Source organism: Anas platyrhynchos, chromosome 12 (genome assembly GCF_047663525.1).
Source record: "Anas platyrhynchos isolate ZD024472 breed Pekin duck chromosome 12, IASCAAS_PekinDuck_T2T, whole genome shotgun sequence".
NCBI lineage: Eukaryota > Metazoa > Chordata > Aves > Anseriformes > Anatidae > Anas > Anas platyrhynchos.
The window spans coordinates 24,010,171-24,026,683 of record NC_092598.1 but is presented as its reverse complement, the minus strand read 5'-3'; positions in this window follow the sequence as shown (position 1 = coordinate 24,026,683).

The following is a 16,513-nucleotide window of genomic DNA, read 5'->3' as shown; positions in this document are numbered from 1 at the left end:
AGTGCTTTTACTTCTGCTGACTCTCAGATGTCTCTTATCGGATTATTCGCTGAAAGCCCTGGTTTCATTCTAAGAAGCCAGTCCAAATGCCAACACAGTCTGTTCGTGAAAAGGCTTTGATATGTAGGCATGTCACAGCACTGAAAAGCACAGAGATCTTTCCTTATAATTACAAACAGTACTTACAGGACTACTTTAATGAAGTCTAAAGCCCTTTATTGGACTGTCAGTTCCTGTGGGAACAGGAATAGGAGCAGCAGTTTGTAAAAATAAGTTTTGAGATCCTGTTCTCTGTTTCATCTGGAACTCCTCAAGAGGAATCAACCATAAGTGCAGTGTGTTTTCTTTTTCCTCCAATAGGCTGCTTAGATCCCTTTTTCTCCTTAATTGATTAGATAAGCCTAAACTAGGGGCGTATATTTCAAAGACAGGTGTAACTTGACTATACCTGCGGATCAGCAAAGGCCTCTTCACGTGGGCATCCACTGGCTTTTCTTCCCCTTTTCTCCTAGGTTCTTGAGCTGTGAAAAATCTAGACAGATACGTATGTCTTCATCTGAACTAGTCATTAGGCTCCTCTTATGGTCTGAGGGAAGAAATCAGCACCTCTGGGCCCAGTTATCTCATTCTAAAGTAGATGCCTGCAATAGGTACTTCACAGGTGCAATTTATGCACCTTTTCCTCAATGTTGACAGCAAAAAGAATGTCGGATGGCTTACTCAGCTTTCACTGTTGTGATTTTCTGAAGCAAAGTGAAATGAATCTCCCACCCTCAGTGTTTCTTCTGTACCATGCACGTGCTTCTGACCTCCCTACTTCTTGTTGTCCTCTCCTAGCAGCTCTAATGCCAGTTGAAAGAGCCCTTCCATTTTTGAGAAGCAAACTGGTTAATTTCAGCATCTTCTGATGCATCGCAAATGTTCAGGGTTTTTAGGAAGTCGTTTATTTAAAGTTTTCAGAGTAATTTTGGTAGACAGTGTGCAAGGTTAAGAAAACCTCTGAATGCTTGTATTTGATCTGCAGGTACCTGACTATGCCACAAGGATTAAAGAGCCGATGGATCTTTTAACAGTTCTGACTCAAATTGACTCGTGCCAGTACCCCGCTGCAGGAGACTATCTGAAGGACATCGATCTAATCTGTAACAATGCCTTAGAGTACTACCCAGATCAAAGATCTACAAGTGAGGATGTGCTTTTTAGCCCTAGTTTAAAAAATCTGTCAAACGTATAGATGGATAAATGCTGTGTGCGGACAATAGACTTTGGATGGATTCGATGATTTTGGACATCCACAGAGAACATCTCTTACCACATTGTAAATATTTTATCATTTTGCTACTTGGGCATGGAATTGTGATATAAATGTTCCCAAGGAACTAGTGCTTTTGTTTTAATTAACTTCTATGTTGATATGCTGAAAATATTCACTGAGATAACCTTTCGGAACCAACCTATGAAGAAAGCAATTTTTTTCTGTGATCAAAACAGTTTCATTGGTTGGTAGACAACATTCAGTTAAAGTCTGTAAAATTTCAGATTGTCACAGAGCCTATGTTTTGCAAGACACTGCATATTCAATGGTGAGGAACAAAATGGTACAGAGTTTGGACGACTTTGTGAACAAATTAAAGAATCTCGTGAGAAAAGAGGTACGTGCTTTAACGCTAAGGATTTTAAGACTTGTCTCTGCATTTGTAACTGAAAATGCACAACGAAGATCTTTGGTATCTATTCTTTAATGCAAGGTCGCACCTCTCCAGCATGTGCTCCATGTGACAACTCCAAGTCACCACAGCAGAACCCTGCTACTGAAGACGACAAACCAGATGAAGAGAGTAATGAAAATGAGGCGATGACAGCGGCACCTGTAGATGCCAGTACACCCATTTCTAATGGTAAGTTGCATTTTATTCAGCTGCTCTTGTCATTCATACCTTCTCTGTCCTTGAGGCGCAACAGGTGTCTCTGATGCCTGGCTCTTTATGCCAGAGGTATTTTGTTTTCAAATTTACTTCAAAATGTGAGAGAGAAATCCAGAGGTCATCCATTCAATATAGTTATGAATTAAAGTTCAAAGAAAGTTGGTTTACAATATAAAAAACAAAAAAAAACAAAAAAAACAAAATAAAACAAAACAAACAAACAAAAACTTTGACGGCCCAATTGCCATTTAGTCGCCCCTAAATTGCTAATTCTTGAGGTAAAAAATGTTGTGGATGGCAGTTTCTGAATACTTAACTAGTTTTTAATTATGCAAAATGGTATTTTTACCCCCACTCCACCCCTCCCTTCCCCAAATGCTAAAATCTTAGCTACCTCATACTATGATTTCCAGTTGAAGGAGGGAAGTCTAACTAGTGAGAGTGGGAATTTTGCCATGGACTCCACCCATATCCTTTTGCAATACTATATGAATACTACGAATGTTGGGCAAAACCACAAAGTTTGTTTTTTCACAAAAGGTTTACCGAATCAGGAAGCATACGAGGTATAAGTCTTCACGTTTTTTCTCCTTTGAATATTCCCTTAAAATTGTCTCATTAATTAATCTCTTCCAAACATGTATTCAGCTTTTGAAGTCTTCAGCTTGATACCAGACTCGAAGGAGAGCTTATTTCCAGAGGCTTTTATGATGTTCATCTGTATTAGTTCATGCAGTAAGACAGTGACTTTATCAAATAACCTCACGTTGTATTAATACTGCCAATCCAAAGTAAGAATCCTCAGCATGTAAAATCCTGAAAGTGACTGTTTAGTGAATGAAATTCCATAGCAGTGTGTGTGGTTTGTTTGCTTGTTTTTAATCTTAATAGCAAACTGACCCCATTAACTTTCAACTCTTTTCTCAGCATATGTAGGCAGTGGTAGCTCAGTTCCTTTGTTTTCCTTGTCAGTCAAGTAAGATGAAGATAATGGATTTTGAAGAAAGAATTCTTTTGGTTATGTTTTGGATTACTTTTTTATGCTGTCTCTTTGTAGGTGCGTCAGAAAGAAAGTGCAGAAGGAACAACTGTGCGCATGCTGCAGCAAAGCGAAGAAGGAGTTCTCAATTCGATACAGAGAACAGAGTACCAACAGATGACCAAAACGATAGTGATGAAGAAGAGTTTGTGGACAAACATGTTTCTGACATATGTCAAGTAAAACTTAACACTGAAAAGGAAAGTGCTAAGCTTTGTGAATATTCCCCACCAAGATGGGGAACTATAACTAATGAAAATCCAAGTTCAAATGGTAAGGGAGAAGTCCAACAGATCCTTTAGCACCTTATTCTTGCTGAGGAGGATTGCACTATTTATTAGCTTTAGCCTTCAATTTCACTCTATTTTTTCTGTTACAGCTCTCAAAAGTCATCACACAGTTTATTCCGTAATGATGTTGCTCCTCTAATTGTGCAAGCCAAGCCCGCATGTTTCTGTAGGTGCTGTTTTTTTGATTCTGAAGTCTGTTTTTTTTCTAATGGTACCTAACTGAAAGCCAGCAGTCACTGACATTCTTTTATTGTACGAGGTGCTTTCCAATAACGAGCAGCTTAGGTGAAAAAGCTGCACTTCAAGATGCGTGGATCCAGAGTAACATGTGGAATAGGAGACTTAAGCCCTAATGTTGTACTCTAAGATGTGTTCCCTAACCTGAATTGGCAACATGACTATTTTTTTCCACTATTAAGCTTTTCATTAGTGCTTTTGGTTTGTTTGTGGGTATTTTTGTTTGCTTTTTTTGTCTTAGTTTCTAATTTTTGTGGAGCAGTGACTTTAGCTGGAAAGAAGGGAGAAGCCAAGTATTTCTCAGTGAAGACGATAACAATTCTGTCTCTGTATTTGTAGAAAGAGACTGTTTGGCAGGTACAGGATACTTCACTGAGACTGTATTCTAGATAAACAGAAAACCTGACTGAAGAAATCTGTGTCCTTCCAGATTCCTGGGCATTTCAAGCGGTGACTCCTGAACGTTCTTGGGAAGAAGACCAACAACAGGTAAGTGATGAGAACACTGTACAAGTCCCTACGGAGACAGACTACATAGTTATTGTGGATCGCTATGAGCTCAAAGTATGTCTAATTTCAGCTTTTTTTTAATGCTCAAATAGGACATATTCCTGCGTCATGTAAAATTGCAAATTAAGCCCATTGTTAACCAATGCCAATTAAAACAATTAATTGGAAGGACATACAGATAGTGAAATAATTCAGCCTGTAATGCACTGTGACTGTTTAGTTTCCACACCTCATGGAGATTTCTGTAGGCTACCATTTGCTTCTGGTTATCTGTAGTTTAGGAGACAGATTCTTTGCCTAATTTTTAAGACAAAAGGCCTTGCTGAATTTTAAAATACCACACTGACAACCTGCTAGTACTATTATGGATATCATTTTAATGATTCATAATTCTTATGATGGGTTTGAGGGCTTTTATTTGGGGATTTTTTTTCATGCTTTGATGTATTAAGAACCTGAAAAGGATCTTTATTTCTTGCAGTGATGATATTAAACCTGAAGTTAGCAGGTTGACGTAAACTAGCTAGCCATGGAGAAGTGACTACTTTTCTGAAATTCCTTGAAAGTGCAGTATTAGAATTTCTTATATTGTGTGTGTGTGTGTATATATATATATATATATAAATATATATATACATGAAGGAGGCAGAGTTTGCTGATAAGATGATAAGCAGCATTATTTCCAGGGGGCAGTAGTATTTCCATTTGGTATGGCTGCTCCCTAAAGCTACATGCTTGCAGGCTCACACAGGTAATGGACAGCTGTGGCAGTGGAAGAAGGTGCTGCCACTAGCTTGTCACTGTTGCTGTGCCAGAGATTATCATCTCTGCATCTTTGGTAATAGAAATGACTGTGTGAGAGAGAGGTGATTGCTACAAGCAGTCGCTTTGCTATTTACCCACCCCTGAATTTAAAGGTAGGATTGAGCAAACTAATCCACCTTTGCTCTGGGCGTTTGAGCAATCTGTTCTGCCAGCAGAGTTGTAGGCATGGCGCACGTGGGTAAAGGTAATCACCTAAGGGTGCTTCCTTTTCCAGCTGGCACAGCTGTATCTACAAGATCTGCAGCCTTTTTACAGTGCCCCACGCTGCTGCAATGCTTCTCTAATGAAATGCAACAGTGGCTTTGCTGTGGCAGCAGCTGTCCTACAAAGAGGATCGTGTCATTCCCTGCTGCTTTGGGAGCAGTCGACTTGCAATTACAACCACTGATGTGATAGATTGGTTAGTAGTAAAAGATTGTCCGAAATTTCAGCCTTTCCTTTCTCTGAAATATGAAAAATTAACTCATTTTCCCTGCTGAAATCTCATGGGATATTTAATCTGTTCTCTGAAGTGTCACATTTTATTTAATAGCGTAAGAAAAAGTAGGCTCTCATTTGTATTGTTACTGTTCAACCTCCGAAAACATATAGAGCGTATTCAAAGTTGTTGTTTTGCTCCATTGTTGTCTTCAGAAATTGTTATGCTTTGTCACTGAGATAACGAAGGGATTTGACATTTATCACCTGGAAAAAGTATATGGCGTCATTAATCAGTGTATTTACAACCAGAGAGAAGACTACGACAAAACCGATTTGGTGGAGGTAATTTTTGTTTTGAATGCTAGCACTTTCTGTCACTGTTACGCAGTATTTGTGTGTTCTGGGGTATCGTGGTTGTTTAGCATTGCTCTTCACTGCTTAGCTGTCTGTGCACAGACAACAACAGTACGACTTCTCCCTTTCAGTCTGGAAGACGTTTATCCACCTTGCAAAACAATTGTTATATTTGGCATAACTGTTGGCAGTTTCTGCAGGAAAAAGCTTGAACTTGAAGACAATGGGTCCACCCACACAGCCCTTTCAAAGCAGTTAACCTTAGTCTGTCAGTAGTTTTCCTTGGGAACCATTTTGGGAGCGGGAGGACTACGAAGGGAAGGTGCTTTTCTAAGTCTTTCACTCGCTCTCTCCCTCTACAGCCAGTCATGCACGGTGATAGCAGTTGTTCCATCCTTGGAGAGAAATTTAAGTATATAACAAGAGTTTGAGACTTCTCTCTAGTCACACTCTAATCTCTTTTTAACTAATGCGCTTGAGCATCTGTAATTGGGGAGATTTCTGCCTGTGCCAGTTTTACACTGAGTCAAATTCTCTGGTCTCTTCCTGTAAAAGATGATTTCGGAGTTGTCCGAACTCCTCAGAAATCTGTGTGAGGCGTCCATGGTCCAAGTCAGGTGTTCCCAGTATACGCTTGGATATTCACTCTTCACATTGAAGATCCTTGAACCCATTTATCTTAGAGTTGCTTGTGCTTGAGAACAGATGAAATTTGTTGTGCCGATCAGTCTGCCTTGAAAAGAGAGTGCCTCTTTTTTTTAGGCACTGGTCATCTCGATCTCTTCTTCCACATGTGATAAAGAGTTAGAACGGACACTCTGTTCTGCCTGTGAGAGGATTATTTAGATTCAGGGAGGCCGCTCCTGAAAAAAAAAATGAGATCTTTTAGCTCGAGAAGGGATTTATTTATGTTATCTCATGGCCTGTGAACTTTTGTAACTTAACATTTAATTTAAGTGTTAAAAGTTAAGTAGCTTTCTTGGTTTTCTATTTCTTCCTTTAGCTTAGGCAAACAAATCTCTCCTATTCAGAGTGCACTGTACAAGTTAGTCAGGAGCGTGCTCTACTGTATGGAGAGAGAGAGAACTTAAGGAGTAATTATTCAAAGTCCAGAAATTAACTTGAGCTTGTTGTGGCTTCTCAGCAACTGTTTCTTCCTTCTAATTGTTGTGAAACCACTGCTGAGAGAGATCCATATAGTTTATATCCTCCTCTCTATTTTGGATGTGTAAGGATGCCTCTGAAGCTAGAAGGGGTAATAGGCCGTTGTGATGGTGGTAGCACACTGTTTGCTAAATATTACTAACCATGTATTACAAATTATTTATTTTTATAGTAATAGAAAGTGTTCTTAAGCTTTCATTTGTGCTTACTGCTATTTTAGTAATAGGTAGTAATGGTAATAGAAGGATGGTTGGACTAGATGATCTTGTGGGTCCTTTCCAACCTTGTGTTTCTATGATTCTTTCATGAGGTAGCTGTAGACCGCGATGAGGTCTCCCCTCAGCCTGCTCCTTTCCAGGCCGCACGGGCCCAGTGCCCTCAGCCGCTCCTCATATGTCTTCCCCTCAAGGCCCTTCACCATCTTCGTAGCTCTTCTCTGGACACTCTCCAACAGTTTAATGTTCTTTTTGTACTGTGGTGCCCAGAACTGCACACAGTGCTCGAGGTGAGGCCGCACAGCGCGGAGCAGTGCAGGACAATCACCTCCCTCAACCGATTAGCAGTGCTGTGCTTGATGCACCCCAGGGTATGGTTGGCCCTCCTGGCTGCCAGGGCACACTGCTGGCTCATACTCAACTTGCTGTCAACCACGACCCCCCTAGATCCGTCTCTGCAGAGCTGCTCTCCAGCATCTCATCGCCCAGTCTGTACATATAACCAGGGTTGCCCTGTCCCCGGTGCAGGACCCGGCACTTGCTCTTGTAAAACTTCATGCGGTTGGTGATCGCCCAGCTCTCCAATCTGTCCAGATCTCTCTGCAAGGCCTTTCCACCCTCAACAGTCAACAACTTCAAGTTTAGTGTCATCAGCAAATTTGCTCAAAACACCTTCTAGTCCTACATCCAAATTGTTTATAAAAGCATTGAAAAGAACTGGCCCTAAAACGGAGCCCTGGGGGACCCCACTGGTGACCAGCCACCAGCCTGATGTAGCCCCATTTACCATAACCCTCTGAGCCCTACCCGTCAGACATTGCTCACCCATCGTATGATGTTTTTTATCTATGCTTGACATTTTTAATGGGATTGTGTATATGGTTTGCTTTTCTTGTTCTCTAAAATGACTTTTTGAGAAATCCTTTATATAATGAACATGAAGTTGAGGAATCACAGACAAGACAGGTGACAAGAACTTCTGAGGTGCTCAAAAGAGTACACCATAAAAATATCCATTTCTGCTTCCTAGCTTTTTTCCTAATCTGTTGTAAGTGCATTGTCATCTTTCTCCCGTGACTGCATTCTACAGGGCTGAGTTTTTGGGATACTAGCTAGCACTCCTGAGCACATTACTTCAGGTTTCTAGGCCAGTCTAATAAGCGTCTTCCACCACTGTGGCACCAGTATGAATATGAACCAGTCCTTTTTGTTAGAATTGTAGGGGTTGGAAGGGACCTGCAGAGATCATCGGGTCCAACTCCCCTGCCAAAGCAGGTTCCTTAGAGCAGGTTGCCCAGGTAGGCATCCAGATGGGCCTTGAATATCTCCAGAGAAGGAGACTCCACAACCTCCCTGGGCTGCCTGTCCCAGTGCTCCGTCACCCTCACCGTGAAGAAGTTCTTTCACATGTTGGTGCGGAGCTTCCTGGGCTCCATTTTGTGGCCATTGCCCCTTGTCCTGTCCCCACAAACCACTGAAAAGAGGTTGGCCAAATCCCTCTGTCCACCACATCTCAGATATTTATACACATTGAGGAGATCCCCTCTCAGTCTTTTCTCCAGGCTGAACAGCCCCGGGTCTCTCAGCCTTTCCTCACAGGGGAGATGCTCCAGGCCCCATTATCGTCTTTGTTGCCCTCTGCTGGACTCTTTCCAGGAGACCCCTGTCTTTTTTGTACTGGGGAGCCCAGAACTGCTGGACACAGTGCTCCAAGTCTAACTTTTCTCAATTGTTTCAGGATCTATCTATGCTATATAAACCATGGAGCTTTCTAGGCAAACACTGGCAAATCGTGAGCCAGGTGCAACTCAATGCCGACGTTTCCGTCAGTGTGTTAGGGGTGGCAGCTTTTTCCAAGACTGACCTACGCCTGGCACCTAATCTGCGTTTCAGTAGATGTACAGAAGGGAACAAAGAGCTGTGTTGTTAGCACTGTATTTAAAAAGCTACCGTGAAGAAGATGCCTGTGTTGAGCAGACAACAGGAAGCTTTCATTGCATCTCCAGGCAAAGGAGAGGAAAAAAAAATATCACTGAGGCAAAAATGTGTTTCTTCTTATCCACTTCAAGACGATGTTGAAAACCTGGTATCCTAAATGCATCTTTACCTATGGAACCACAGTCAGCTCATTGCATTGCAACTGGAAAATTTCATACTTAAAAGGGAATGACAGGCAACGAGGAAGCAGGAGCGTTCCTGGCATCAAAACTTTTGCTCTTCAAAGTTTTGGGCAAACTTCTCCCCGTTATTAGTCTGGAGAGAAGAAGACCTTCACAGTTAAATATATATAAAGGAGTAAATCTAGGTTGGACATGAACAGCTGTCACAGCTAAGGGTTCCCAGAAGCCCCATTCTGTTTTTTCTGACTTGGGGAAAAGATCAACTTTTAGCGTCTGAGGTAAAAACATTGCTAAAAGCAGCGGTATTGAAGAAAAGTACGTAGTGGGAGTTAAAGCGAAGCGTAGACTAAGATATCTGGACACGTACTGAAGGAAGAGCTCCTCTTTATTCAACTTGGAGGTGGAAAAAAAGGGGGTTGGGGGTGGGTTTTTTGTTTGTTCGCTGTTTGTTTGTTTTTTCTCCAAAGGTTTTGGGGGTGTCCCAGCCAGCCCCGGAGGGCATTCCTCCCTCAGCAGCGGGCACCTGAGGGGAACTCGGGGCTGGAGAAGAAGCCGAGGTCGGGGAGCCGGGCGCCCTCAGCGCCTTTATGCCCTGAGCCGAGGCGAGGCGAGCCGAGCCGGGCCGGCCGCCGCCTGCCGGGCGGAGTGGCTCCGCCCCGCTCCCTGCCGGGGGAGGCTGAGGCACCGCGGCCCGCCGCTGCCTGGCCCTGCCCGGCTCTCAAACCCTCCCGGGGACGGGGGGGGAAGCTGCGAGGCGCCAGGAGGATGCGAGTGGGTGCCGCGGGCTGCGAGGCGAGGGCCCGGGCGGCCGGCGGAGCTGGGACTTGGCGACGGCTCAGCACCCACCCCGCCGGCGGCGGACGACTCCCGGAGACACAAAATGGCGGCGGCGGCGGAGGAGGCAGGCGGCGGGGCTGAGAGGAGAGGGGGGCGAGGCGGCTGCGGGAGGCGACCCCAGGCGGCCACGGGAGACCCCCGGGGAGAAGGCGAGGCGCTCCCCCGGCCGGCCCTGAGGAGAGGGGCGGCTGCGAGCACCCCTTCCCCGGCTCTGTGAGGGGGGAACGGGGCGCGGTTGGGCTGTGACAGAGCCGGGGGTATGGGGGGCACACGGGCAGGGCGAGCAACTTCGCTTTCCGTGCCTTGAAACGGGACGGAGCCAGCCGAGACCGGGCTCCCCCCCCCTCTATATATACACACACGCGCTCGGTGTGGCGGTGGGAGGGGAGCGGGGCCATGTCCCCAGCCCTGCCGGGGGGTTTTGCGGTGCCGGGGGCTTTTGCGGTACCAGGGGCCGCCCTGACGCCCGGCTGACCCCCAGGTGCTGCGCGGCGCTGGAGATCGGCAGCCGGCGGGGCGAGGCACCTAATGGAGGCAGCGGCGGGGCTCTGAGGGAGCGGAGAGGCTGCGGCTGTCAGCGCTGCCCGGTAGGTGCTGGGGCTCCCTGTCAGGCTTGACGGAGGAGTTTGGCTTCGTTGAAGGGTGAGTCAAGGCTGAGGTGGCGGTCCCAGCCGGGACAGGCGCCCCAGAGAGCGCCTTGGGGCTGTCAAAGTGCACGGCGATCCGTGCAAAGGGGGCTTTGTTGTGGAAGGCCTGAGGTGAACACGAGCAGCCCGCTGGAGGGGGAAAGGAGAGGGGAGTTTGGAAAGCTGTGCTGCTGGTGTTAAGCAGCAGCCTGTGCTGTGTTGGTGTTTGCTCAGAGGGGTTTCACGCACGAGGAGCTGGTGGGTGCTCTGAGGAACCTGGTCCAGCTGTGGAGATCAACCTGTATGAGGCAAACCCCAGGACCTAAATGCCATAGGCTGTAAGTCCAAACCTCCCCGAACAAGCAGACATTATGTAGAAAACCCATTTGTTACCGTCTTGAAACATTGCCAGCAAGGCAGCCTCTTCCAGTTACGCTGTTAATTGGGTTCTCCGGAGCTCGTTAGAAGGAGGTGCCATTTTTTCTAAACGAGGTGACTGCTAACTTCAGGCTGGCAGTCCTACTAGCTTTCCTCAGCCAAAAAGCCCTTTGCATTTCCGTAAAGCACCTGTGCACTGTGCTTGTTTAACAAAGACAAGTTTGAGACATAACACTTGGAGGTAGGGCACGCATTCTCTTTGTGAGGCTTTCCTACTCCTTGAATGCTTCTTGTGGCTCTCCTGGGCTCTCTCTTCTCTTGCCAAGCCCTCGATGACCTGTACCTGCTTCAGCTGCATCCAGCGCTCCGTTTGCTAGCCGTAATTGTCGTCATTTATCTCTGCTGGTTATTACTAGGAAAACCGATGTTTATCGCTGCGTGTCCATGCGTCCCTGGAGCCTGTTAGAGCTTGGTTTTGAACGGTTCTGCCTTTTGTAAATTTCTCTACGCTGAAGAATTTCTGTCAAGTGATGGACTTTGTGCTGTTGTTAGGATTCCTTTTGTTCCTAATGTACCAAAAAGGCTGTTTCCTTGGATCTTTTGCTTCCCTTAGCAGTTTGTGGTGTTTCACTTAGGCTTATTACTATCCTTGCACTGTTTTTTCCCCAGTCACTTACAAAGCCTGAGGGACAGGATTAAATTTTTTTTAATCTAGTTACCATTAATATAAATGATCTTTTTGTTTGGATGTGACTTCTGAATTCATAACAGTCTTACTTCAAAGATCTACGACTGGTTTTGAAGTCTGATGCTTTCTTCAAGTTTGAGTTGAGAATTTCTTCCATCTTTATGGAACTAACTTCTAAAGCAGCAAGTCAGTGTAAACTGTTTTTCTAGTTCTGTTTGCACATAATAAATATAACGGAGGCATACTCTCTTGTGGCTGAGCTCTGGCCAATCTCTATTTCTATGGTCAGTTTCGCTTTGTCTCAAGGCTGAAGTCTAGCTGAGAATTCCCCTGTGCCAGATGCAGTATTTTTGTATATTATGAAATTAGCCTCTCTAATTTTGAGAAATGCTGAGCTGTCGTGGTTTAACCCGGCCGGCAGCTAAACACCACGCAGCCGTTCGCTCACCCTCCCCCCTCCCTCTCTGGGACGGGGGAGAGAAATGGAGAGTGAAGCCCGTGAGTTGAGATAAAGACAGTTTAATAAGACAGGAAAATAATAATAACAAAAATAATAATAACAATAATAATAATAATGATACAATGGTGATAATACGAAAGTAATAGTATGTACAAACAAGTGATGCACAATGCCATTGCTCACCACCCGCTGACCGATGCCCAGCCTAACCCCGAGCAGTCCGGACCCCTCCCCCCAGCTAGCCACCCCTATATATTGTTTAGCATGACGTCAGATGGGATGGAATACCCCTTTGGCTAGTTTGGGTCACCTGTCCTGGGTCTGTCCCCTCCCAGCTCTTACTGCACCCCCAGCCTGCCCGTTGGCAGGACAGAGCAAAAGGCTGAGATGTCCTTGGCTTAGTATAAGCACTGCTCTGCAACAATTAAAGCATCGGGGTGTTATCAGCACTCTTCTCATCCTAAGCCAAAACACAGCATTCCACCAGCTACTAGGAAGAAAATTAATTCTGTGCTAACTGAAACCAGGACATGAGCCTGTTGCAAAATTGACAGAAGGAGCTCTTTGGGGTCTGTTTAATAGAAGTCCTACGTGATAAGTTTTGGGGTGATGAGGGGAGGGGACATTCTGACCACATTTGGTGGAGTGCAGGAGGGCCTGGACGCGCTATTCCCTTCTGTGAATAGCGGTCGGTATTCCCTCTCCGTCCTGTGCCAGAGACGTGAGGTCACTGATCCATAAATGCCCGAGATGGTTTGCCTCGGAGTTGCCGGTGACTTGTAAACAAGTGATGCAATTTTCAGGATAGCACGGTTTCCCCTCCTCCCTTTGTTTCCTCGCTATTTCCCAGTCAGGTACCAGTATCAGTGTTCAAGTCCGGCTGTCGGTTGTATCACCTTTGCCGAGTGTGTGCTCACAGGAATCCAGTTTTGTGGTGTTATTAATTAACTTTCTGACACTGTCACATCAGGCACTAAAGGTGCTTCCTCCTGCAGTCTACACAAGGGATGTGATGACTCAAGTTTTCAACATCTTTATTGTCATGGGTAGTATTAATTCTGATGTTCATCTTTTATTGCAGTCCATCATGTTAGTTTGGTTTGGTTTCGGTTTGGTTTGTGGTTTCGTTGTTGTTTTTTGGGGTAGCTCAGGGCCTCCTGAAATACTCCAACCACTCTGCTGCATAAATAGTTGTTTCTTTTTCTGTGGAGATGGGAGCCACCAAAAATGCCTCCTTTCCTTATCCTGTAGCAGCCAGATGGCATTTCATAAGGCTGCGCCGTGCCTCCCTTTGGCTGATGGTTCATTTCCAGTTCTCTTGCCTTTCTGAGAGCTGGAAGGAACCACACCAGGACCACTCACCTCTTTTCGTGTACCCTTCAGAGTGCAGTGAGCTGCAAGGTGTTGCATAAAGCAGCATCTCTGCTTCCAGGGGATCCTTTCTACCCAGCTCTGGAAGTCAGCCCAAAGGGAGCACAGGGCTGCTGACGTGGAAGAACGTGAAGGGAAAAACAGGCAAGAACTCTGACCACGTTGCTACTAGCTCTTAGAAGACCTTGGAGATAGATCATGGAGAGCTTAATGATACAAACATGCTTTGAGAGTTTGACTTCTGCTTGCACCTAACAGGTCCAGAAGAGCTCACTTCCAAAAAAACCAACAGGCTTCCAGTTGTGTTTGGAGCCGTTCCAGAAAGCCACTTGGTGTTGCAGGTTCTCGTTGGGTGTCTTGGCCTTCTTGACCCACAGCTTGAAGCCGCTGCTGGAGCCAGCCTTGGAGCCAGCAGGGAGCTCCTGAACTTTGTCATGGTTATGGCAAAGGCTGCAGGTGTTCAGCGCCCTGAATCTGGAGAGCATCTCTCAAGCCACATATAGTTTGTGAGACCAGAAAGAGCTGCCGGCTTATAATGAGTGCTGTGACTTAGGCGCACGGTTTGTAGAGGTTTTAAGGCGTAGTGCATGAGTGCCAGGCTCCTGTTTGGTCACTGGGACAAAACGAGATCTGGGAATGTTGGATGTCCTAAAAAGAGTACAGGGGAGACAAACGGGGAGGAGATGTGGCTCTTCTTGGCCTTGTTTAGCCCCCAGCCCCTCTACACCCCACAAACCTTAGTTACAGCTGTGGGCTTCTGCAGAACGTCACAATGCCTAGTAAATCTTTGGGATATACTTAAAAGCAGGAAAATACTGTGTTGGTTTCTTCTTTTTTTGTATACATAGGGCAGCTGCCAGCAGCAGCACCTGCTGGAGTCGAGGGTGCTGAGCAAGGCAGGGTCATGTCCCGAGCAGCAGTCACAAGGGGAGCTGAGCGGAGCCCGTCTGAAAACTCGGGGGGTTTCTGCTTCTTAGCAAGCTGAAACACAGCTCCCCGTCCCCAGTACTCCTCGCTGTGAGGATGAGGACTGAGGAAGGCTCACCCTGCCTGCAGCTTCTTCAGTTCTTCGTGCGGGGAACTCGTGGAGGAGCCAGTGCCTCTGGAAAGAAAGCACCTGTTGGTACTGTGGGCATCTGAGCGTGATGCTAACCCACGCAACGCTGCCCCTTGCATCTGACAAATGTTTTACAACTTCAACTTCTTTGCAGGTTTTACTTAAATTTGGTGGAGGAGGCTGTGGCTGAGCAGAGAACTAATTTGTTATTTCACTAACTGGAATAATTTACAATGGAAAGAAGCTTTTTTTAGTTAAAAGTTGTGTTTCTGATTACAGCTTCCGGTATTTTACCTCGCAGTCCACAAACACTCTTCTTAAACTTGATTCCTGACAAGTCGCTTTTCTCAATTCTCGCGTTCTTGGACTCCACCAGGGGAAAAGGAAGGCCCTGCTAATATTGCTTGGCTGTTTCCTTCCAGAGGAAGGAGGGGAGAGTTGAGAAAAAGAGGAATGAAGTAAAATGAATTTACTCTTTGCACACGTGCTGAAAGAATAGGCAAGTGTTCTTGGGAATATCTCATTTAAATCTCTGTGTATGTGTTTCGAGAGGATGCGTCCTCACTTAGAGGAGCCAACATCCCATTGCTGGACCTAATCCTGATGGGGCTGGCATCTGAGGGTTACGCGGGCTGCTCCCGGCAGAGCTCTTCCCACGCGGGGAGGCCGAGGGAGCCGGTCGAGCACTGCTCCGCTGCCTGGAAAGATTCAGTCATTTCCACCCAAAGCGAGGAAATAAAAAGCTCGGTCAGCCATTTCATCTGGAGATACCCCGCCCTCCTCCAACAAATACGAAAAAGGGAAAATGTAGGCTTGGGCCCTCACATATCCCAGCAGTTTGCACCCATTCGGGCGATGCAATTGGGGTCGGGGCAGGCAAAATAGAAGTTACCTTTATTTTTTTTTTTAATTTCGGCAGAGGAAGTTATAAGGTTGATGTTGCCCCTTTGATATTTGATTTAACCCACTGACTGCCTGGGAAGGAAGGAGTCTGTTTAGTTTACCTTTGTCCTAGATTCAGTTTTAATATCTCATGTTTAATTGGAGGGGGAGGGGGGGGAGGAATCTTTATTCTTAATGATTCATGCCGCCTCAAAGCACAGTGGTTTCTACTTGTGTGCTGCCTTTCCCACTGGGGGAGGCAAACAAAAGAACAATAATTTCAGACTCCTCCTTCAGTTTCCAAGAGAACCTTAGCTGCTCAGGGATAGCTCTGAATTTTAAAAGCATTTTTTTCTTCCAAATTATGTATTGATTGCACATAAAATAGCAGCACCGTAATATGCAATTTCAAACAAATGCACGGGGGTGCTTGGTTGCTTTTAATGCTCCTCCTTTATTTTTATTTTATTTTTTTTCCTCCAGCAGAAAACAAAAAGTGGATTCTGTTCCCATAAGCCGCTCTTGCAAAATCTGCACAAACATTTATTAGTCTAGACACAAAATATTCTCAGCCGGCCTCAGCCTGACGATGGCAAAAAGAAATAAAAATAATAATAATAATAATAAAAAAAAAAAAGAAAAGGCAAGCTAATATTGTACTTGGCTGTGAAAAGGGAAGGGGGGAATCATGCCCCAGGCTAGTGAAGCTGTAACGTTTTGCTGGGGCTGCCTGCAACAACAGATGCATCTCGTTCCCCTGGGCTTCCAGTCCTGCCTATTCTCTTCTGCTGAACTTGGCCGCTCGCAAACATTCCCTGTGAGTACCACACCCCGGGCTTCTCCTGGACGCTTTTGATTTGATTGAATGATGGCACCAGGCATGCTCCTCTTCACCAGGCCTGCTCTTCTGCCCCAGAAATCATGTAGCGAATTCATTGATTGGAAAACGTGCAAAATAGGTGGGATCTGGGGTGACTGGTAGAAATCAAAAGGGTTTGAAATAGGCGATGTGACCGCAGCTTAAACCTGCAGGAAGGGAGCATCGACCCGAATGGTTTATCTGAATCTTCAGCTGCAACTTCTGTAAATACCAGCTCCTTCTCCTCATTTGCTAC